A 23,609-nucleotide genomic window follows, 5' to 3' on the forward strand; every position below is an offset into this window, starting at 1 on the left:
TTCTCCCTTTACTAAAAAAACTATCACTAGACCCACTAACCACAGACCCATCACTACGGTCCCATTCTTGTTAAAAATCCTCGACAGAGTTGCCTACCTGCAAATTCAGGAACACCTTGAGCATACTTGCCAACCCTACCGATTTAGGCGGTAGGATACCGCTTTTTAAGCAGTCCTACCGCCTACCGATTTTTTGACATCAAATACCGATTTTTTTTTTGTAAAAAAAAAAAAAAAAAAAAAAAAACATTTTTTTTTTTTTACATTTTTTTTTTTTGCCCATACCAGCTCGGGGAGTCTTTCAAGGGCTCCCCCGAGCTGGCGTACCGGGAGAATGCCAGGCATGCAGGCTTTTAATGTCAAAGGCACCCACGGCGGTGGGCTAAAAGCGCCCTTCCGCCGCGGATGCCTTTGGCAAAAGGCGCCATTAGCCCCCCACCACGCCAACTCGGGGAGTCTTTCAAGGACTTCCCCGAGCTGGCGTAGCGGGAGAAGGCGCGGCATGCAGGCTTTTAATGTCAAAGGCACCCACGGCGGTGGGCTAAAAGCGCCCTTCCGCCGCGGGTGCCTTTGGCAAAAGGCGCCATTAGCCCCCCACCACGCCAACTCGGGGAGTCTTTCAAGGACTTCCCCGAGCTGGTGTAGCGGGAGAAGGCGCGGCATGCAGGCTGTTAATGTCAAAGGCACCCACGGCGGTGGGCTAAAAGCGCCCTTCCCCCGCGGGTGCCTTTGGCAAAAGGCGCCATTAGCCCCCCACCACGCCAGCTCGGGGAGTCTTTCAAGGACTTCCCCCGAGCTGGCGTAGCGGGAGAAGGCGCGGCATGCAGGCTTTTAATGTCAAAGGCACCCACGGCGGTGGGCTAAAAGCGCCCTTCCGCCGCGGGTGCCTTTGGCAAAAGGCGCCATTAGCCCCCCACCACGCCAACTCGGGGAGTCTTTCAAGGACTTCCCCGAGCTGGTGCAGCGGGAGAAGGCGCGGCATGCAGGCTGTTAATGTCAAAGGCACCCACGGCGGTGGGCTAAAAGCGCCCTTCCCCCGCGGGTGCCTTTGGCAAAAGGCGCCATTAGCCCCCCACCACGCCAGCTCGGGGAGTCTTTCAAGGACTTCCCCCGAGCTGGCGTAGCGGGAGAAGGCGCAGCATGCAGGCTTTTAATGTCAAAGGCACCCACGGCGGTGGGCTAAAAGCGCCCCTCCACCGCGGGTGCCTTTTGGTCAAAGGCGCCATTAGCCCCCCACCACGCCAGCTCGGGGGAGTCTTTCAAGGACTTCCCCGAGCTGCCGTAGCGGGAGAAGGCGCAGCATGCAGGCCTTTGATGTAAAAGGCGTCCACTGCGGTGGGCTAAAGGCGCCCCTCCGCCGCGAGTGCCTTTAACAAAAGGCGCCATTAGCCCCCCCACCACGTCAACTCTGGTGAGTCTTTCAAGGGCTCCCCCGAGCTGGCGTGATGGCAGAAGGCGTGGCCGGCGCCTCATTGTCATTGAATGCACCCGCGGCGGCGGGCTCATTCAATGACAATGGGCTGCTGACGCGCCCTATTCCTATCATTACCTCCTCGACTGACTATTTTTGAAACTTTAAGATTCCTACAGATTTTTGGTCACAGAATGTTGGCATGTATGCTTGAGTCTAACCAACTGTTAGGGATACGTCAATCTGGTTTTTTACCTCAACATGGAACAGAAACTGCCCTATCATCAAACCTTGTTGTCAGATTGATGATATCAAAGACAAAGGCAACGTTGCCCTCCTACTCCTTTTAGACCTATCAGCAGCCTTCGACCTGGTTGATCATAAAATCTTGTGCAACCACCTTTCCTCCGCTGCTCACTTCTCCTCCTCCGCTGTCATGTGGATACAATCCTTCCTGGCTAACAGAACCATGAGGGTTTTTTCACCAGTAGCAGCAGCGGACCCCATCCCTATCACATGCCGTGTCCCACAAGGCTCATGTGTTTCGCCCACTTTGTACAATATATTTACAAAGCCACTCTTTGACAAACTGGACCATCTGGGTGTCACCTACACTAATTATGCTGATGACACCCAGATACTCCTCACCCTTTCAGGCTACTGCAATGCTTATGTCATCCGGATTAACGACATCTTTACCATCATTCAGTCTTGGATGGCCACACACGGCCTCTGCCTGAATGATGAGAAAACTGAACTCCTCCTTGTTGGCTCACCCAATAACCTTCTGAAACTCAGCCACAATTATAATAGTATCATCATTGATGGCAATACTATTCCCATTGTTAAAAGTGTGAAAATTCTCTGCTTTTTTCTCGACGCCAACATTAACCTTGCCAAACAATTCAACATGACTGCTTCAGCCACCGCCTATACTGGTAAGCTGATCAGGGCCTCCAGACCTTTCTTGTCCTCTAACAGCTGTCTCACGCTGGCCAGGTCCCTTATACAGTCCAAACTGGACTACTGTAACAGCCTATACCTAGGTGCAAACCAATCTATCATCAATAAACTTCAGGTACTCCAAAATAATGCGTTATGAGTAGCATTAAACATCCCAAGGCGAGACCACATCACTGCCACTAGAATCTCATGTAAATGGCTCTCCATAAAACAAAAAATTAACCTAAAACCATTTGCCTCACTTACAAAGCCTTAAACCATCTAGCCCCTCCTTATCTCACCAATAAATTTACCATGAAACCTGCTGCTAGAATCACCAGATCCTCTAACGCACTTTGCCTAACCGTGCCCAGATTCTCCTTAAAAAGAGCTGGAGGATCCAGCTTCACGGTCCTTGCCTCCCAACTCTGGAACACCTTACCTCTCAACATTAAATCTATTGAGTCCTTTCAGTCATTTAGAAAACAGGTCATTATCTGGTTACTGAACAGAACCTAGCATTTACCTTCCACCTCCTTTCTATGCTCGATGCTACTGCCTTTACTGTAATTTGTTTTCTGCTTATTAACTGTATATAATGTATAACTGTAAACTATGTAATGTACCTTGTAACCTGTACCAAAGCGCCCTTTTACCTCTGGGTCTGAAGCGCTATACCAAATAAATAAACAAACAAACAAGGAGTTTATCGTGATTTGGAGTACAGCACTTCACTCACCGGCTCCAAAGTCACAACGGTTGCGGGCTACTTCCACTTCCCGACTTTCTTTCTTTCTTCTACTGCTGCAGACACTCTTGGAACCACATCCCTCTACAGTACTAGTGTCATATCTTGTCTCGACCACAGAGAGTCTTCTTTTGTCCTGGTCCCCTCTGCCTATTCTGTACACAGGCCTCGGTTAGATGCACTACTTCAGCTCTGCATTCACAGCAATCAAGCGCACTTGGAAAGCCCATTAACTTCTCCCAATCTCTTCCAATGCAGCCACAACCAAACAGGGTGTGTGAGCACAGGACCAACACAGAACCTACAAGTGGAATCTGCTCTGCTCTCATCCTGGTGTCACGTCTGTGGTCACACTCCTTGTGAACTGCCGGCCTCGTGCTCTGCTTCTGCTACTACTACTGACCTTCCAGCTCCAACTTCTTTCTGCTGCAGCATTGTATGCCTTTGAGGTGGGGCAATTGGTTTCAGATGCAGGCCTTACAGTTAATTGCCTGACGCTGGTAAAGGCTGCCAGGCCGCCTTTCCGGTCCTTTATCTCTGCATATATCGGCAGCCCTCTTCTCTGTCACAATCCCTGAGGGATTCTGGGACATGTAGTCCATATTAAACGAATTAGGTTTTTCCTTGTATTTAGGTTGATAAAAGGCCATCAGAAGGGTGGGTTTACGCGAGAAATTAAAAAGGGGTTCCTCCCAGTCTTCGTGGTCTGAGTTTCTTTTTTTTTTCTTCTTTTCTTTCCCCCTCACCCATGTGATCCTCCTTTCCTCTGGCCACATGAGAAGGATCCCAGACCAGGTTTATGGGGAGAATCCCATCATATTCTCCACAGTGCCGCTCTTATCATTGGGTCTTGCACATCTTTTCAGCATCCACCTGGATCAATTTCCTAATTGGCAGTGTGACGATTCACCAGGTCTCATCATTTCTCCACGGGGAAGGAGGGCTTTCCTATGAGGCTGTGGAGGTGAGGCTGCTGCCCAATAGGTCTCCTAGGGATGGTTATATGCGGGAGGACCTCATAGGGAGGGACTCCCTCCTGGGGAAAAGGACGTACACCTGGAGAAAAGCCTCTACAGCACATAAACCCCTACCATCATGTTCACCTATTTCATCCACCACGGTAGTAGAACCATGTACTACTGTAAACTCACGACTGTGACGAGTACAAGACCTACTGAGGCGAAGAACATGAGGGGCAAATGGAGTGACCGGATGAAGCCGGCCAAGTACTGTAATGAGGTGGCTCACTGGAGACATGGAGTGCCAAGGAGACTTTCAGAAATGGTGTTGACATTACGTGAGGGCGGCGTCAACAATATAAACAGGAAAGTGAAAACAGACAATGAAGATCGCATCGCGGAAGCAAGGAGTATGAAAATGAAGCCCAGGAAGTTCAAAGTCGGAATGCTGCCTCCAGAACAATCATGTCTCTTCAGGAGCGAGAGAGGAAAGGCAGGACTTTCCCAGAGAGTCCTGAGAGCCAGCAAGGAGCGGACTCACTGGTGTCGTGACAGCTGAAAGAACTAGAGTTGTCCACCCGCACCACCACCACCGTCGGATCCAGAAACGACACTGAGACCACAAGCCTGCTGCAGAGCTGCACTGAAGTGCGAAGGTGGAGGAAAGGCCCTGAGTCCCCAGGAAGAACCCGTGCCGTGTCATCAAGGCACCATAGATAACAAACAGCGGGAAGACCAGGCGGGGTCTGGAAATAGGCCAAGCTCACTCTGAGTGTATCGGGAGACATCGCCCTCATTGCAGTGGTCAAGCCAATATCACTGCTCCAGCAGAGTGCAACGGGAGTCACCTCCCCTGTCGCAGTGGCCCAGCCATTATTACCACTGCTCAAGTAGACTTGCGAAAAGGTTTACAAAAGGTTTACAAAAGGGACATGGAGCAGCTTAGAAAAGATACTTCTCATCCAGATGTTAAAGGGAGGCTAGATAACGCAGTGAACTTTTCTACTTCCTGGAAAGAGTTGAAAGGACTGATGCAAGCTTTCTGTAGAAGTGCTGAAGGATCGCTGTGAACTTTGATAAAGGAACCAGGGGAAGGGAATCATTCCCCTGGATCTGTTTTGAAGACACACCGAAAGAATTGCTATTGTGAAAAGACTGGAGCAAGCTACCAGCAGACTTTTGGTTTAAGTGTTAGGGTTAGATTGCTAGGTTTCTGACAGCGGACGCTGAACATATTATTTTTGGATGGAAATTCTGACAGGTCATTAAAGTTTCCTAAATTAAAGCGGGGACAAGCCCCTTAGAAGTAGGCATAGAGGTTTTTTCTTTCATAATTAGTCTGTAGTCCCAAACAAGACCTTACCTTGTCAGCCTCCTTCTTCTACGCCCTCATGTATGGTCTCAGGAGTGAGATTCGTCCCAATTGATATTAAATTGGGGGACCCTTGAATATTCAAAATTCAGCAATAAAGCTTCTTTCCCCACTGTCGCCACTAGTGAATCCATAAGGTTAGACTTGCATAGTAGTAATGTTACCATAGAAGTAGGAGAGAACCAGCTGGTCTAATTGTATCTCCCTCAAAGGCCAGATACATCCGCCTGGTATCCGAGTCAGGCCTAACATGGAGATACGACCTGGATGTAATAGCAGGGGTATTAGACACAGACTATTGGGGTGATATGAAAATATTGCTTCACAACCATGGTAAACAAATCTATCATGTGAAAACAGGTGAAAATAAATCACCTAGGGAATCATACTGTGCGCTTATTCCCAAATCTTTAGAGGTTCAGGAACGAGAACTAACGGAAAAAGGCACTAGGGATTTTGGTGAGGCTGATAAGTTTACCAGAGGAAGCAACCCCGGTAACGAATGAACCAATTGGGAAGAGACAAGAGGTCATCCCAGATTTGGCTTTCGCCCAGTGGAAGGATCAACTCTGAGGCATTTTTAAAGTTGTCTTCTAAAACAAAGGAATTTCCCAAGGTACAGAGGAGACACTACACCAGAAGGAGTATCTTGAGCTCAGATAGTCGTTCCTCAGAGCCACAGAAGACGTGTTCTAGAGATGGCACATGCACATTTAACATCAAGACATTTAGGTACAGCACAGCCACAGAGTCAGATTATACCACAGTTGTACTTGCGAGGATTACTTGCTGACATCAAGAACTTTGTCACCACTTGTACCCTGTGCCAAAAGACAGCTAACATAATACCCCCAGCACCATTAAACCTCTCCCCGTCATCGAGGTACCCTTTTTGAGAATTGTCATGACATTGTGGGGCTTTTAGAGCCTTCGGAAACGGGAAATAAATAAATGTTGGTAATCCTAGATTATGCTACCCTGTATCCAGAAGCGTTACTTTAAAAGAACAACACTTCTCAACAAATTCTTAAACATTTGATCCCTTTCCTATGCCAGGTGGGATTTCTGAAAGAAATTGTAACAGATCAGGGCAGTACATTTTATGTCCAAGTTGATGGCAGAGGATAAACTAATCCTACATTTTAAGACCTTACACACTTCTGTATACCACCCACAGACAGATGATTTGGTGGAATGCTTTAACCAAACATTGAAGAACGTACTGAAGAAGTTGGTGGAAGCAGATGGATGTAACTAGGATACCATGATATCGTGGGCTCTTTTTGACTTTAGAAAACCCCCATAGGTTTTGTCCTTTTGAGCTCCTTTATGGACATGATCCACAAGATATCTTGGACATGCTCCAAGAGAAGTGGCAAGCAAGAGAAGAGGTTGTTTTCCCTATGTCACAAACGGCACAGCTCCTAAAAACATGTAGCTATTGACTGAGCTTTGGTACAGAAACATTTGGGACATGTACAGGAAAACCAAAAGGCTCATTATCGTCAGAAGGCAGTACATAGATCAGTCTCGGTCGGTCAAAAAGTACTTGTACTTTTACCCACGTCGGAGCACAAGATGCTCTCATCTTGGTGTGGGCCATACGAAATAGTAGCAATAACTGAACCATGCAATTATAAGTCTAAAACCCAGGTCTATCTTGTAAACCTCTTGAAGGGATGGAAAGAGAACCCTGTGGAAACCTCTACTGTTCTAATGACTGTTTGCCTTATCATCAGGGTGTAAACATCTCCAAATAGCCTACTTCCCTCATTTTTACCCCATTACCAACAGCAAGATATCCAAGACTCACTTGATCAGTTCCCGGATGTCTTTAGCAGTGAACCTGGAAGACTAAAGGGGTTTCTGCATTATATTTGTTAACCTAAAGCCCTATAGGATCCCAGAGGTGAGAAAAGAGATATTCCTCCAGGAAGTGGAGAAAATGCTGAAGGTGGACATAATGGATCCATCGGAAAGTCCATGGGCGTTTCCAATAGTCCTAGTTTGCAAACCAGATCAGTCGTGGAGATTTTGGGCCTCATCAGTAGTTGGGCAGAGCGCCATTAATGTGGCGCTAATGCTATTACCGCTGCATTACCACTCTGTCCAATCCCGAGTTTGGGCAGAAAGCTGGAGGTGTACCTCCAACTCTGAGCTGGAGGTAAATCTCCAACTTTCTTCCCTTTTTCGGCGCTATTACTGCTGGTGGTAATAGTGCCAAAAATCCCCATAGAGTCCTATAGACACTCAAAAGAGGAATTACAGCCTTACCACTACTCTGGATCCAGTGCTCATAGCGCCAGACCGACTAGCGGTAACGCTAATAGTGTTGGCGGTATCCCTGCGCATTTACTGCTGGGATACCGCCAAGGCTATGATGAGGCCCTTTGTATAGACTTCAGAAAACGTATTGCTGAATCCCAGTTTCATAATGATCCAATGCTATGGATTGGCAATCTGATTGACATGGGAAAAGACTGAATTTGGAGAAAACTGACTCAGCCATCAGGAAATCTGCTGTTGGAGGCCCAGTCCAGGAAAATGTCCTGGCACTTATTCCAGAACTACTCTTGCAGGTTTTGCAGAAACTGGGGGTGGTAGCTCAGCTACTTTAGTAAGAATACCTTAAGAGTGGCAAGTTGAAATACGCGGGGTCCCAGCATCTTTAAATCTAGACTCGGGAGAGAGAGTCTTTTCACGTTAAATGACATAATTTTGCTCCAGGAAACCTGGTTGTTTAATCCAGTGGAAATTGAGGGATATACATCATTTGCCTTTCTGCATTAATAAAAGCAATGGGCAGACCACCAGGGGGCTTATTGATGGCTTTTAAAAATCTCTCATCTAAAGACATAGTCCCTATTTTTAACAATGCAATAGGAATCCAGGTGTGTAAAGTCAATCTAAATTATGTCATACCAGACCCACCGCTAATTATTATTAACATCTACTGGAACCCCGCCGGCTCTGAACTTTCATTTTTTGACAATTTTTTTCCTCACTATTGGATCTAATCAAGCTGAACTATACTGATGCCAACATAATCCTTGCATGAGACTTTAACACAAATTGTTATCATACAACTAGGGTCACAGAGAGGGCACCTCCGAAAAGGTTAACAAAGAAGGGTCGAATTTGGCTTGATTTCCTGGACTCTTGGGGGTTGAAAATGTTAAATATGTTATCAGAGGGAGACTTAGGTGCCACTGTCACGTGGCATCTTAGTCTGTCCTCATCCATTTCGGACTACATCTTTTTCTCCCCGGGGCTGTTTTCCCAGCGTTCCCGCCTCTTCATTAAGCAGAACAACATAAGCGGCCATTCACGCTTAGGGACTTTTCCCTGACCTGCTTCTATCAGCTGTAGAACAATATCCACAAAAGTAATAGGTACCAACTCAGGAAAAGTACGGTTGGCTAGATATAGGGAAGAAGGGGAAAAATTAAACAATAGGCTAAAGGGAATACCTGAATCCATTTTACTAGATTACTGCTCTCTGGAAAACTTAGTCAAATCAATCTGGTCAGTCCTTTCCCCCCAAGCGAACCTGGGAAAGGCAAACAATGTACTAATGTACATTGTTTTGATCACGAAACCCGGGATAGGATGAGAGCCTTTAGAATTAAAATAAGAAGCCTTAAAACTTTGCACCTTAGTGTCTGTCATTACAAGACAAGTTAAAAAGGTACGGCAAACATACAAAAACTGGTCCAAAAATCAAAGAATGCTTCGGATGCCCCAAGATGGAGAGCACATGCTGAGGTTAAGTGAAAGTAATATCAGAAACATTTGGTCTGTGATTGGTTCTGAATTGAAATGGGTGGACCATCTAACCAAATAATACCAAGGCCAACAGACAGAGATTGCACAATCTAATGTTGCATGGCACCTGTCGCTTGAGGAAGATGATAGGTTATTATAGCCAAGTCCTCAGTTTCCAGAGCGGCTGGTCCGAACAGCCTGACCCATCAGTTACTTAAAAATGAACCAGAACTATGGTCCAGACTACTATACTGTCTTTTTAAGGAAATACTTAGCCAACATCAACTTCCCCCCCTCATGGAAGACCGCAATAATCATACCTTTCTTCAAGGGGGGTGACAGATTAGATCTGGCGAATTATCGCACTCCTTGAGATAGAAAGTAAAATCTTTATGAAATTGCTATTGAGGGAACTTACCAAATGGGTAGACAGTGTGCAAATTCTTTCTTGCCGTCAGACAGGTTTTAGGCGAGGCGTCTCGATCACCTTGAACGGCCTTCTCCTGAATCTGGTGAGTGAACGAATAATGACCAAGGGAGAACTGCCACTCTATGGTGACTGGGTAGATCTGTCCAAAGCTTTCGATCAGGTGGATAGAGTTCTCTTGTGGAGAAAATTGAGGGAATGGGGAATTTCGTAATCTCTCCTGGCAATGCTAATTGAATTTTATGGGGACACTTTGTTAAGAGTGCGATTGGATGAGCAAGGTAAATTCTCAGCCCCAATCAGTGGAGAGAGTACGACAGGGGTGACTTGGTGCTCCCACTTTCTTCAGTCTGTTCCTGGCGGATATGGGAGACTCACTGGAATCGTCTGCATTGCGTTGGCAAGCCCTGTAATTAATGGAAGAAAGATCCATTGGCTGGCCTGTGCAGATGACATAGTGCTGCTAGAAAAGACAGCTATAGGTTTGCAGCGGCTGTTAACAGGCCTGGGAGAATACGCAAGAAAAAATAGTCTATTAACCCACTGAAATCTAAAATCATGATTTTCAAACATACACAAAAAAAGACCCAATTTTCCAACTGGGTTTTGGGAACCGACATAGTTCCAAGAGTGGAAGATCTGATGTATTTGGGTGCTAGAATATATGCCTCTCCGGCAATACACAAGGTGGAGACAGATGTGGAGACAAAAAATGTTCAATACATTCCCCAGATGAAGAAGATCTATAATAAATACTGTAGGTTCTCAATTCTTCCCCTTATTAGGTACTACAGGGCAAAGGTGATTCCAACTATTCTTTACGGCTTAGAGGCCAAGCCGTTATTTAAACTGGAATAAATGGGAATCGCTCGTCTGGAAGACAGTTTTGGGTCTGCCAGCGATTACACCATCCTGGAATTTGAGGTGTGAACTGGGCCTGAGTTCCCTAGCTTTCTCTGCAAGTTGGAAGTTGGTATCAATCTATCGCCTGATAATAACAGCAGAACGCAATTCACTGTATGGGGACATCAAGGCTCATTTGGAATGATTAAAATCTGAACTAATCCATCTGGAATCAAAAGTAAAAGATTTTCTGTTAGAATATGACTTAAATCTCGAGACATTGATTAATAAATCCCAGAAAGTGAAAGTTGCTGGTGAAAGTGATGATAATTTTACTGTGACAAGTGCAATTTTATGTTTTGATTTTCTTTCTTTGTTTTGGTGCTCTTTTTGTAAAGGTTTTGTAAAACCAAAACAAATAAAAATAAAATTAAAAAAAAGATTGACAGACTGGGATCGGCTGTCTGACTAAGGGCAATTGGCAGGTGCCATTGAATCCCGCAGATACAGACAAGACCGATTTCTCCACTCCCAGGGTACTATTCTAATTTAAAGTCTTTCCCTTCGTGCTTCATGGGGCACATGCATCATTTCAACAAATGATAGACAAGGTATTGCAGCCCTTGTCCCACTTCTGTGGCGCTTAACTTAATAATTTATTGTTCCACAATCAAACCTGGGAGGAAGATATGTTCCATTTATACAAAGTCACATGATCCCTTAGACAAACTGGTTTGACCGCCACCCAGAAAAAGTCATTTGGCACAGTCAGCTGTGAAGTACATAGGGTTCTTAGTGGGGAATGGTTTGGTACAGCCACAACTTGAAAAGGTCAAAGCAGTTCAGGAGACACCTTCCCCTAAAAAGAAGAGATATCTTTGGGCATTTTTTGGACTTAAAGGATATTATTGAAGATTTATCTCCAACTATTTGGCTACAACATCCTGCTTAACCAATAAGTTGAAAAAGGCAGAACCCCAAAAGTTGTGTTAGCAAAAATAAGATCAGGCCAGCTTTGACACTTTAAAACACATCCTCTGTAGTTAGCCAGTGTTGAAGGTCCCCAACTTGAAGAAAGAATTTACACTACAGACCGATGCATCCAAGGTCGGTTTGGGGGCTGTGCTTTGCCAGGAATATAATGGCATAGAACATACAGTTTCTATGTAAGTTGAAAACTTCCCCCCTGCCCCCGAGAGAAAAAACTTCACCACAGTTGAACTGGAGGCCCTTACCATCAAATGGACTATAGAATATTTACGATATTATCTAACTGGTCATAAATTCAAATTAGTGATGGATCATTCTCCTCTAATATGGCTTAGCTTAAGAACACACATACCTAGATAATGTGCTGGTTCCTAGACCTTCAGCCTTTTTGTTTCAGTGTTGAGCATAGAAAAGGCAAGGAACAGGGTAATGTTGACTTTCTACCTATAGGGAGAGGGGGAAGCCGAAACCAGTAGGGGAAGCGCATGTGACGAATCACCAGGTCTCGTCACTTCTCCGGCATGGGAGGGTTTTCCTATAAAGCTAGGTAGGTGAGGCTGCTACCCAAAAGTCCCCCTACAGGAGGGTAATATGTAGGAGGACCTCATAGGGAGGGACTCCCTTCCTGGGGATAAGGATGTCCACTTGGGGAAAAGCTGCCATAACACCACCACCACTGCATATTAACCTCTACCCTCATGGTCACCCTTTTCATCCACCCTTGATGGTATAACCATGTGCTACTGTAAACCCATGACGGTGACAAGTATAAGACCTACTGAGATGAAGAACGTGAGAGGCATATGGAATGCCCAGATAGTCCACCAAGTACTGTAACTTGGTGGCATGAAGAGTGCCAAGGAGACTTTCATAAATGGTGTTGACGTTACACGAGGGCAGCATCAACAGTATAAACAGGAAAGCGATAACTGACAATGGAGATCTCATTGTGGAAGCCAGGAGTATGCAAATTAAGTCTGGGAAGTTCAAAGTTGGAATGTTGCAGCCGGAACAATCGTCTCGCTCTGGGAGCGAGAGAGGAAAGGCAGGACTTTGACGGAGTGTTTTTGAGAGCTGGCAGGGAGCCAACACACTTGGTGGTGTGACCGCTGGAAGGTGGACCGTCTAGTCCAGAAACTATGCCGATACCATGACGCTGTGGCAGAGCCGTTGCAGGAAGCGAGAAGGGTGAGGAAAGGCCCCCCGAACCCCTTGGACGAACTGGAGCGGAGTCCCGACGGCACCACAGGTAACTGGACCAATGGGAATACCAGGTGTTGTCCAGGAAGAGTCCCAGCTCACTCAGAGTGCATCAGGAGTCATATCCCTCGTTGCAGTGGCCGAACCGATACCGCTGATCAAGCAAAGTACCTCGGGAGTCCTCTCTCTCGTCATAGTGGCCAAGCCAATACCACTGCTCCAGTAGAAGGCATCAGAAATGGTCTCCCTCGTTGCAGTGGCTCAACCATTACCACTTCTCAAGTAGACTTGCAAAATGTTTACAAGAAGGACACAGAGGACCCTGGAAAAGATACTTGCATCCAGATGTTAAAGGGAGGCCAGATAAAGCTGTGCACTTTTCTACTTCCTGGAAAGAGTTGAAGGGACTGATAAAAACCTTCTGTAGAAGTGCTGAAGGATCGTTGTGGAGAACTTTGATAAAAGAACCAGGAGAAGGGAATCATTCCCCAGGCCCTGTTTTGAAGGGACAAAGTGTAATTTTCCTGGTGAAGGAGCTTTACTTTTGTTAAAGACTTTTGGTTTAAGTGTTAGGGTTAGATTGCTAGGTTTCTGACAGAGGACGGAAAACATATTTTTGGACTGACAGGCCATTTATGTTCCCCCAGATTGAGGTAGGGCAAGCCCCTTTGAAGTAGGGAGAAGGTTTTTACTTTCATATTAAAAGTTTGTAGTCCCAAACATGAACCTTCCTTTTCATTCTCCTTCTACACCCTCACAGCAGGTATATGAAACACTCCTTTGATGCAATCCTGTGCACCGTCATATACTGCAATCCGAGTTTCAAAGCATATAGCTCCCACTTCTCAATGGAAAAAGCATAGACTGCAGAAGTGATGAACGCCAACGTTAATTTGAAATGGCAGAATAAAAATTAAAATAGCAATTCTTAAGTTGTATTATTTGAAGAACTGTTATGTCTGAGAAGGTCCGAGATTATCATAAAAATGAAGTTGACATAGGAATACTATTAATAATATCATTCTGTGAATTACATTTTGAACACGAGCTGTTGTAAGATTTGAAAACCTTAATGCTATTTCTGAGAAGAGGAAGATTGAATATTCATTCATAAGGGCTGATTGCTTGTCTTTTAGGAATCCCATATTCTCCACTTATAAAAACAGACTTGTATCAGGATAACCTTGTTTACAAAAAATGTACTCTCCATCGCTGTGTGTTCAATGTCGAACTGTGGAAAAAGCCAATCCTTTGTTCATCTGATCAAAAATGGAAAATTCCAAGCAAATATGTTTATAAAGTTTCTGCATTGACATTTTATCTCTTATGTACGCTTTAAGTGATCATCCTGGTGCTCCTCTTTTAACACAGAGGAAACTGGAGCACAAAGAGGAAGAATAGGGAAGGAGAGAGGGATATATACACAGGTTTCATAGAAGACACTACCATTGGCTTAGACATCATCTTCATAACACTAGTGTCAACCCAAATCTGGAAGGATGGTGGGCTGCCTGAATATCAGGCCTCGGGCACTGTGCCCAGTTGGGTACGTAGACATTGAAGTTCACCCGCTTTTCAATAACTTGTTAGGGCAGGGAGAGATAAGGGGCCTAAAAACTGAAGCAGCAGCAAAGATCCTGTGGTTGACTGATGCTTGATTCCATTACTCTGGCAAAATGCACCCGTGCCTTTGTCTGGCATTGCAGAATGCTGCATTGTGAAGCAGCTGAAAGGAAGAATTTCAGCACCATGCACATCCATATGTAAAATATCAAAACAAACACGCCTGCTCTATATTGTCTAAAGTTCTGGAAGGATAGGATCTGGGGTAACAGCAGCTCTTCAATGGGAATGCCTCTTCAGTGCCTATAGGACCTCAATTTCTGGAACTAGGAGATGCTTTTGTGTTTGAGTTTTGGATCACAGGCTATGAAGCGAGTCCCGGCTAACCAAATGGCTCAATGATTTGGGTTATGATATGATAATGATATGATATGGCATTTATAACACGCCTGTACACAAGTGTCCAGTTCACAGATAATTGGACACAAGCAGCTGCAGTCTATTTTTACACAGGGCCTATTTCAACAAGCCCATTCGTTCTGAAGCATGATAGATGTGTCCGCTGAGAAGTCTGCCTCTCTCGTGGTCATGTACCTTGATGCAAAAGATATTGGCCAGGTTGAGCGAGAGTGTCTCTCCCAGACCTGGCAACACTTGGGTTACACAGAAAAAAATATCAATTTAGCTATAGTTTCTTTATAGCTATTTGAATGTAAGTAAGAGCTTCATGAAGTTATTACTGATTAAGTCCTTCTCATAGGTTCGTGCTATGGACGTCCTATATCTCCATTATTATTTACAATCTTTATTTCCCAATGAAAGCTCAAGACCGTTTTAACTGGCGTTGCTTTGCTGCCTAACCTCTTGTATGCAGATGATATGTAATATAGCTAAGAGTATAGCCAATAAAAGTTCTAATAGGGAGATTTCCATGGGCTGCTGGTTACTGTATTGCTCACATTCATGAGGTAGTGAAACAAAATACTGACACATAGGATATGCAGTTGCTGTTTTTGTATCAAAGTTATTGCAGCTAATCATGTGTAATCAGTAGAAATGGTCTGTTTTAACTCATTGATTTAGTCAAATGGATGACTCTTGCTTGTGTTCCTCTGTTTTTACCAACCATGTTTCTAATTCTTGTGTTTCTAAACATCTTTCTTTTAGCATACAGAAATAGATGAATCAAAACGAAAGTACATGCAGCATTGGGATATGAACCCCACTTCTGGTTCTTAACCTGGTCCACCAATATCTGAAAATAGAAAGGCGAGATTTTATTTATTGCTCTTCAGTGGTCATGCTCCCAAGTAACAGTCCTAGCCAGAAACACCTGTGGTTCAGATCAAGGCTCCTTATCTGAACTCCCATATACAAAAATACAGGGGGCCCAGCAAGTGAACGAGGAAGGTCAGCTGACTAGAAAAAGCTTATTGGGAAGAGTTACTCTCAATACAGTGCTTGCTAATAAAAAGGATCAGAACCTAGAGGAGCGGAAGCATGAGCAGGATGCAGTTGACAGCAGTCTTGTAGGATTCCCATGCCATCTTTGGGTTTTTTGGTAGTCTCACTAGAAGGGCACCATCCAGCAAAGGACAGGAAAGAGATTTCGGCATTGCGTTTAAGGATTCTAGGCGGTACTTCCCATGTGAGGGAGATGGAACCAAAGTGCTTACCTGATGTCCTGGTATGACGAGTCTCTGAATACTCTCTGTACCAAATCGACTAGAGTCCTGGCAGTGAAAGGTCTGAGGATGTAGACACGGTCAGGAAGTTTAGGCAGATGAGGCCTTTGAGCAGGAACTGTAATCAAGTTGTCACCTCCGTATCAGGGGAATGGATCGCCAGTGTGGGTTCCTTTTGTTGATCCTAGAGAGGCAGAGATTCACATTCTAATAATTCAGAGCTTCAAAGGATGCTGGTGCAGAGCGTCTGCCCTTCCTCGAGCAACAGGTCGTCCATAGTGCAGGTTCAGAGATCCAGCTGTTAACACAGTGAGTGAGAAGGTGAGGGAGAGCCTGCTTTCATCCCCACATGAGGCAATGTGTGACATAACACTCAATCATACATGCGCATTATTCAAACAATTCCCAGAGAGCTTTTATCAGCCAATGGCCAGCCAATCCCCCAAGCACACCCATGTACACAGGAAGCACACCCACAAGAAGGCCCCTCACACAAAGGAGTGATTTCACATTGTCCCAGACAGGCAAATGCCAGTCAGAACTGATTTCAGGCTGACTACAGGCCCCAATGCTCGGGTCAGAGATCCAGTGGCTGAAGATGACCACCTCCTCTTCTATACCCAGAGGGACAAGGGATAGTCATGTGGCCCCCTCAGGTCTTAGAGGCAAACAAAGACAACTTTTATTTTTCTTTAATGATGGAAGATTCTATTGTGTGGAGCCATTGCCTCACCCCCTACTTCCCTCCAGAGCTCCCATCTATAAACTATACTCGCACCACCCCTAATGTTCAAGGGGGTTTCAAGTCTGCCTGTTAAACGGGATATCATATCGTGCCTCCTTTCTTGTATATATTGGCCTAAGCCCAGTTGCTCTGCGAAGAAAACCGCTTTGCAAAGTTTTGATTCTAGATCGACTTCGCCGCCATTTTAGGTCCATCTGCCATTTTGATTTCCATTCCAATGTACAATGTGTATAAAATGGTGGACAGTGTTTCCCGCTTGTAACTGAGCCGTCCTGAACCTTGTACGAAAGTTAATGTGTAAACTGTCCGTTGGCCGAATGTTTTGGTTGAGTAAAGAGACCTTGTCCCATGCTTGACTTGTAGACAGAGGATTGTCTGCGCCAATAAGTCTGATCCACTGACATACATCGACCACAATGTAGAACAAATACTGAACGTGGACACTAGCTGAACTGCATTGTAAAGGAAATGTGTTAAGGCTTATTGTTAAATCCTAGAATACACTGTTGCCATTGTAACCTGTTTACATGTAAACTGAGGATGATCCATGTGCATATTATCACGCAAGCCATAAGTGAACTCGGCACGAACTCTAGACCATGGATTATTAACTTGCAGAGGGGCTGGACATTATTATCGAAAATGTATAAAATGTACAACTGTTAAGATGTCCAGTACCTCTCACTTCTCACACCAGAAGGGCTGGTGTTCGCTGTGATGTACTGAGGGCCAGATAGCTATCTGTATCTGATTTTGTTTCTTTGTAACTGTACAGTATTAGAATAAAGATCTGTGAATCTTTATAAGCCCGTGTTTGGTGTATTTCCTTTTGGGATACTCAGCCTCAATATTTCCTTTTGCTTTAGAATCTGCCACCACCCCATCCTCCAATATCGAGTCTCGGGTTCATTGTAAAATATCTAACTGCCATTCCTCTTCTACGGATATCTCCCATCCATTGTACCAAGGATGGGCCCTGGGCCTTCTTCCAGTTTATGGCTACCCTCCTTTTTGCTAATATTAGCATAAATTGGGCTATCCGCTTCCTAACTCTGTGGCGCTTCCCACCCGGTATCAGTCCGCCAATCTTTTTGCAAACTCCACCTTCCGTTGCTGTTAACATGTCCAACACATAGCAGTTTTGCATCGTCATAAGTCTCAATGCACGCAACTCAACCTTGATCATGTTGAACGCATTCTCTGTGTCATTCACGAGCTGAACCAGTTCACATCTCATGATCTGCATCCATTTGGCATTTCCTGCTGCCTCCACTCCCGACAAATGTAAAGATGCAAAAAAGGAATCTGCTATGCTGAAGAGCATGTATTCTTCTGGTATTTCAGCAAGCAAAGTAGAAGAGTCTTTGGATATGTAATTCAATCTTTTCATCCTCCTTGGTTGTTGAAACTGTCCTTTTCCTGGCAGGTGTGAATCTCTCGTGTGAGCAGCAGGTCCTTATATTCATTTTCGACTGTGGGGAGACTCGGCCCCTCTGCAGGCAGTGCTCCCTCTTCAGGTGTTCTTCTGGGATTAGAAATGTCCACTCGTGCTGTCCTTTCCTTGCTTTGTTACCAGTCGTCTGCCAAGCAAGGTAGTGTGGTGTCCTGCCAATTATTTACCTGCTCACGCCCTTTCAACGTCTGATATGGCAGCTCCACACACTTGATGTCTTTTGAATTGGTGCCGTACTGCACAAGATCTGGACCCACCATTTGCAGTTGCACACTATGTGCCTGGAATGTTCCTTTTATTCTGCATAGCGCAAGATGAACTAGGCATTGTGCCTCTATAATTGGGACTGCTTGCGATGCTAACACCTGGCGCGTGCGAAATGAGAGAACACTGTTAGGGAGAATTCTCAGAAAAGTGCTAAATTCCTCCCAATTTAGAGACCCCCAGCTCTTTTGCTGAACTTTGGGACTTTGTTCTTTTAATTATATGTGTTTTCCATCTGTGTTTCTTTTTTGGTTGTGGAGTCCGACAAACTCCATATTCATCATCTTTTACATTGTGACGCACAGCACCTTCAGTGCAGTGACACAGGGGAGTCTTTCAGATTTCCCAAAGGTTTAAATACCTTCTGTTGGATAAACTACTGTTTCCAGGAGCAGTGAAGTGAAAATGACTTTACTTACTTTGTAACTTTCTAGACCCAGCACACACTATCTTAGAATAGGGTGCTGGAGGGGTTACTTAGTGTCCCCTTTGTCGAGTTTCTCTTATAGCAATTTTATGTTACCCTTTCTACAATTAATGGCTGGTGGCAGTGGTTTACTTTTAACTACAATGGTGTGCATTTACCACAGCAGGGTTCGTAGCTGCACTAAAGCACCCAAGGGTGCCATTTTTGTCAAAATGGCCTTGGTCATCTTTTATCACCATTTCTTTGTAGAAAGGTCCTTCTTGAGATTTACTCTGCGCACCAAACCAGGTTTGGTCCCTTTGTTCATTTTGCCTTTGGCGGGATTCCCGAGTGAAGCCTGCCTCTGGCTCCAGTATGTCTGGCAGGGGCAGGAAGTGAGGGAGGTGCTCGAAACGCCCTGTGCTTAATCCCCTTTGTTAAAGGAATTCACCCAAAGGTGATTGGCCGGCTGGCTGTCCAGCAAGGACACAGCCCCCCCGCTGTTTGACTGGCAGCTAGGCTGGAATGAATGGGAGAAACCTGCATAAAAGGCGAGGCTTTTTGACTTGAAAGGCAGAGTCGACCACTGGATGAAGAAATCCAAAGAAGAACTTAGAAGAGATGCCTGCTGTAACTCCTGGACCGTTGGTTTGCCCAGTGAAGCCCTGGTGCTGTGCTGAAGCTCTGAATTTGTTTCAACTAGAGAAGCCCTGCAAGCACGACTTCTCCCCTTGAGTTGGTGGGACCAATCAACTCCAAAGTGAACTCGTCTGGACATCCTCTTGGAGCTGGCTATACATCCTTGCTGCTGCAGGAACCGAAGTGCCAGGGAGAGGAACACCAGATTCGGAGAGCATCACTTTTAAGTCAGACCCGAGCTGCTGGAAGATCCTATGGACTCCTAGTAAGCAGGACTGACCAAGCCTGAGCCACCTCAACAGAGTACTGGACCCCATATGCGAGGAAGGTCTGAAGTGGTATCAGAGAGTCCACGGTGGTGCTATTTGCTGAGACGCGAGGAGCTGAAACCACCATGAAGTCCCACTGAATAGAAGTTGATCCTTTTCTGTCGCTGACCATCCCGTTGCAGTGCAGGAGTCCTCCAGGCGTCCTTCCTCTTGTCCCTACGACTGAGGCACAGGAACCCAGGATCTGCAGAGCTTCACAAGAACAGAAGCCAGCTGGAACCATTTCTTCTAAACAAAGGTACTGTACAGTCTAAGAGAACTTACCTCTTGTCGTGTAGCCTCACTTGTTCTCAGTTGAGACTTGTCTTGGTTTGTTCTGTAGAGTTGCTAACAGCTTCTTTACCTCACAAGCCAAAACTGCTTGTGGCCCTACTTTGATTTCTTCTTTTCTACAAAGACTTCTAAAATATTGTGCAAGACTTTTACGTACCTGTAAGAATTGCTTCAGCTCACCTAGACTTTTGTCCATTTGACTTTGGCGTGGCCTGGCTCCCTGAATGACTCTTCTTTTCTCTGGCTTCGTGTTTGGTCTTCCTTCCAGGAAGGAGTTAACTTGCTTTGCATTGTGGGTTTCTAAAAGTACTTACCTGCTTCAGAATGTTTTAAATCTCTTGTTTTGTTCTAATAACCTTTTTCTTTGACTTGCTCCTAAGTATTGTTTGTTGTTTGTTTAATTATTTGTATTGCGCACCAGACCCAGGGGTATCAGGGCGCAGCAGTTACAAGCAGGTGCACAGCTTAGGTTACAGGTTTACATAGTACGAAAAACAGAAACATCTTAGGTTATACATTTACAGAAGTATAGTACATGTAATCTCAAAAAGCATAGGGGGGGGATGCATATTTAAAGAGAATTGAAATAGATGACAATTTCTTTAATAAGGTGTGAGCAGGCCTAAATTTGTGAGAGGTGGCCATATGGAAGATTGAGGTGGTGTTTGGTATAAATGCAGAGGCCGCAATCAGTGCTGGTCAGAGGATTTAAACCAGGTGATAGTGTTAGACCTAAAGTTCAAGTAAGGTTGTTCTTCTCATAAAGAATGGGGCAGGGCGCTCCAAAGCTGGGCCACTTTCACAGGAAAGCTACAGCCTCCAATCTTGGATAGCTTGAATCTGGGAATAGAAAGGCAGTTTGAGTTGGCTAGTCTGGCAGGTCAAGTTGAAGTCCGTCTGTGGAATCTCTCAGCTAAGTAGCTGGGAGCTGCATTGTTCAATGATTTGTGGATAAGCAACACAGATTTTAACTGGATTTTGTCGTGGGTGGAAAGCCAGTTGTTTTGTCATCTAATTTCAGAGATGTGTTCTCTTCTGGCTACTTCAAGGGCCAAGGGTATTACTCTAAATGCAACAGTGATATATTAATGGCCACAGTGCCCTAGCTATTTAAGTCACTTGAGGGTGTAGGAAGTGTCTGTTTGCCATCTCAAATGGATATTTGCTGATTTAGAGAAACTAAGTGTGTGTTTTGGAGATATTTGTGTGTTGCTATTATATTGATCCCTTCTGAAGAAGGCTTATTCAAACTGACTGTTAAATCAATAATTGTTTAATCAAGAAACCTTGTGTGTAAGAGTTTATTTGGATACTTGTCACTGTGAATCTCTGGGTAACTCCCCTACTGTTCACATTGATCCCGCTTGAGTTAAACCTGGCTGCTCAATCAGACTACCAACCTGTGTAGTACAGGCTTCTACCAAAGGTTGGGTTCCTATTGCCAGGAGGTCAAGGTTGTTGTAGTGCCCCCAAAGGGTACTGCTCTAAATATTGCCTAACAAACACACATAACCGCTTCCATTCACAGCATTTCTTCCCACACCACTCATGTCAGAATACCATGAGTTGGTGAACTCTGGATGATGAATATCAATCAAATCCAAACCATGCCTTGATAAATGTCATACTTTCCTCGTACTTCTCTTTTCATGATTCTATTCATGCTTTCAGGGATGGCAGCTTTCGCATTGGTAGACAATCTCCATCTTGCTGAAAACAACCTTTTCACAGTTCCCCCACTGTTGTGTTGTGCTTGTTTAATTTGTTTCTATCATTATTATTATTATTAGTGTTCACGTTATTACTAATATATGTAACTCCGCTCATATTATTAACATTTTTATGTATTGTCCCATTTGGGTAATGTACAATCCCATTCCTCCCTTTTATAGTTCCTCCCTTATAAGACACTCTCCCAATAGTACTTTCAATATCAGACAGACCTATGATAATGGTCCACCCACAATAAAAAACAAAGGTCCATATTCTCTCATTCGTGCATCTACACCTTGGGTCCCTATTTATCAAATTATTTACATTAGTCACGTCCATCATCTTCTTCCCTGAAATGAAAACACAGACACACAAGACAACAAAAAGGAGAAATGGCCAAAATGTACTTTTTACACAAAGAAAGAAAAGGAGAGAAAGAGAAAAGGAGAAAGAGAGCAGAAAGAAAGAAGGAAGAAAGCACTCCTGAAAAAAGAAATATATGGATATAGCAGCTAAGGTTCGGCATGTCACTGGAGCGTGCTACCGCACAGGAATCGCCCCTGGACAGGCCAGTGAGGTAGACTGGGTACAGGTACTGCTACCCCTTGTTTTAAGATAACTGGTGTACCAGTGTACTCTCTGGAGGGGCCCTACCAAAGCCGGAGAGGTGGACCCAATAACACAATTCCTTCACTTTCACTGCGAGGGGAGTGCAAAACACCACGTCGTAGGGCCCTTGGTTACGATGGTTATTCTATCTGCACGAAATTGTGGACGCACGAGGGCCCCCGGCAGCAGCGGTTGTGTGATCATATGCTCTGGATCTGTCACCATAGTAGTCTGGACATCCGGTGTCTGCCGTCTCAATCCTGGGACGTGCAATCTGTCAGGAGATATATTTAATTGCCCTAGTTAGTGTGATCAAATACTCTTTGCACTCTTCACCCAGCACTGCTGCTGCCCTATGTGTGTCTGAGCCCTTCTTACAGGGGATATGGCAGTATGCAAACGCCGGCACAGTAACCACTTTGTGATTTGACAAATGGTGGCATTTGCTTGGCTGCATGTGTTAACTGAAGAGGGCCCGGGGCAAACAGTACACCCAGTTTTGCTTCAATGTGGTATACAGTTTGGATAACTTGCTTTAAGAAGCCTGTTTATTCTCTCCACAACGCCATTGGCCTGTGGGTGATGAATTGAACAAATCCGGTGCTTGATGCCAAGTAGTGCTCCAACATGCTGAAATAATGCATTGAAAAAATGTGTGCAGTTGTCTGACCTTAAAACCTCACACACACCACAACAAGGGAAAACCTCACATACTAAAAATCTAGTAGCACACTTGGAATCCAGATGTGCACATTTCCCCGCTTCCACCCACCTTGAGAAAGGACAAACCATTACAATAAGGTATCTAGATCCATTCCAACATTCACCCATTTCCCCTTAATCTGTGGCATTTACGGAACGGACCAGTAGGGTGGGGCAAAGTGCCTTGTGACGTCCGTAGTGTCATCCCTGTACTGAAACTTTGACATGTGGTGCAATGTATGAGCATTTCTGTAATGCTTTCCTGGATGTTTAGTATAAACCAGTCTTCCTGGATATCTGCTGCTATTTGTGGCTTCGAACTGTGAGATGGGTAGTGTAACTGTTCAAAGGCTACTGCCAGCAGCTCCTGGGTCATTACTGTCTTCCCTGAGCTCTCTTGCCTCCATCACAGATCTGTCAGGGATTGCTTACAACCTCTCCATGACCACAGCTCTCTCTCCCTTTCAGGCACCATTCCTTGTAGTTCAACAATCTGGGAGACTGGCAAGGCTGTGTGAGGTGCTGGATGTTCGGTTGCGGCTGGGACAGTCACAACGTATTTGGTGGATTT

This window comes from Ambystoma mexicanum, chromosome 1p (assembly GCF_040938575.1).
Source record: "Ambystoma mexicanum isolate Mex_15411 chromosome 1p, UKY_AmexF1_1, whole genome shotgun sequence".
Classification (NCBI taxonomy): domain Eukaryota; kingdom Metazoa; phylum Chordata; class Amphibia; order Caudata; family Ambystomatidae; genus Ambystoma; species Ambystoma mexicanum.